Source organism: Canis lupus, chromosome 19 (genome assembly GCF_011100685.1).
Source record: "Canis lupus familiaris isolate Mischka breed German Shepherd chromosome 19, alternate assembly UU_Cfam_GSD_1.0, whole genome shotgun sequence".
Taxonomy (NCBI): domain Eukaryota; kingdom Metazoa; phylum Chordata; class Mammalia; order Carnivora; family Canidae; genus Canis; species Canis lupus.
The window spans coordinates 42,262,558-42,264,460 of NC_049240.1; the positions used below are offsets into that span (position 1 = coordinate 42,262,558).

Sequence of the window (1,903 nt, forward strand, 5' to 3'; positions counted from 1 at the left end):
ACTTGTGACCCCAAATTTAGTGCCTTGCTTAATTATTTCAGTACTTTCTTTCCTTTAGGAGATTCAGGAGGGGGACAAAAAATAAAAGTAAAAACAAAAAACCTCTTGGTTAAACTTTTTTATTTTTGATTTCTGAATCCTTTTTTCCCCTCCTTATTTCCAGATACACCAAAAGAAGTACCTCAAACTCACTGCAACCAACATGATTTGTTGTTCCCAAAAAGCTAACCAAGGAAACCTTCACAATTACATTAGAACTTGAAGTAAGGATATTTGTGGCAGAAGAATTCCTATATACCTAGCCCAGACCTATCTTCTATCTTTTTAGCAAGAAGCAGGCCATCTCTTCACAGCCCAAAGTGGGGTCATACTCAGGTATGACTATTTGTTCTCACACTACTCTCCTTCCAGGCTGCCATTTTTATTCCTCTTCATGTATCAAAATCTGACTCTGCCTTTATGGTTCATCTTCAGTCCCTGAAACTCCTCTCTACTCCAGTGTTCTCAACCTGGGCTGCATAATAGAATCTCCTAGAAGATCTAAATGAAAAAATAAAATACAATGTCCAGATCCCAAGCTTGCTTATTTAGCTGGTCTAAAATAGAGTATGAGCATTTTTAAAGAGGTTCTCAGGTGATTCTAATAAGTAGCAAGATTTGAAGACTATTTTTACATTTAATTCTATTCACCTTGAATCATCACATTTCCTTTTGTAGTTTAATTATATTTTCCATATTTCCATGTGTAAATGTTTCAGCTTAGAATTAAAAAGCCTCTTGTTCCTCCAACTGTGGATCCTCATTTGCTCATCCAGTCAAGAAGAGCTTTTAATCTTTAAAATATAAAACTGACTCTGCTTGCCTTCAGCTTATATATAAGAAGGGAAAGTGTCACTTTGGGGGCATGGGGCTCAGAACATCCTTTATTGTTTAACAATCACTATGCACAAAGAATATCAAAACCCTACTTCCTGGCAAAATAGGAGTTAACTATGTGGTGGGATTTGAGGAGTTCTCAGCAGAGCATTTGATTTAAATATCTGTTTTACTCTTGGTGCCACATTAACAGAACTTCTGTCATTAGATATTCATTTATTTGGATTAAGCCTTCACCTCTTCAGGAGCTTTTCATTAGTCATAAATAATCCTAGAAGGATTAATTAAGACTTTTGTGAGAAATAGCTCACTGGGTCACTGTTGCTTGCAATAAGAGGAGGCATATACAATTACCCCTTGTAATAGACTTTGTCTCCTTCTCTAGGCTGGGCTCTCCACAAAGGCAAAGCTGTGACTGTTTTAACTATTATGCCCCCAGTACCTAACTCAGTATCTGGAAAAAGCAGATTATAGCAAATACCTTTGAATGAATGAATGAATGAATGAATGAACAAATAAAAGAATGAATGAACACATGAACAATTGATGGCCACAATTAGTTATGAATCCTGAAAGAAGTAATAGAAAGAGAAAGGGGAAAAAAAAAGAATTCTTGGAGGGAAAACATTACCATGTCATAGTTTTCCTGGAGTTTGAGGCTTTGCACAACTTAATCTCATAAAATATATTAAAGACAATTCCCTAATAGTTTTATTTTGAGGCTGTTGACTTTTTTGTTGATACTACACTTGATCTTAGCCAAAAGGCCGAGAAGCGATGACTTTTTTGTTGATATTTCCCCAATCTTTCTTCTTCAATAATATTTATAAAAAGAACAATCAGAGCTACCATTGATTGAGTTTTTTGTAAGAACCAGACATTATACTAATTACAGAGGTATTTTTATTGATCCTCTCAATAACTCTAAGAGGCAGGTATTTTCATTACCAATTTACAGATGAGAAAACCTAAGCTTACAGAGGATATTTAAGTTCTGACAATTAAATGCCAGATGGGAGATTCAAGC

At 35.2% G+C, this 1,903-nt stretch overlaps 1 pseudogene; it reads right to left on the reverse strand.

The window, feature by feature from the left end:
• Positions 1 to 1,476: 1,476 nt before the first annotated feature.
• Positions 1,477 to 1,655, reverse strand: LOC119864518 (annotated as a pseudogene).
• Positions 1,656 to 1,903: the final 248 nt, after the last annotated feature.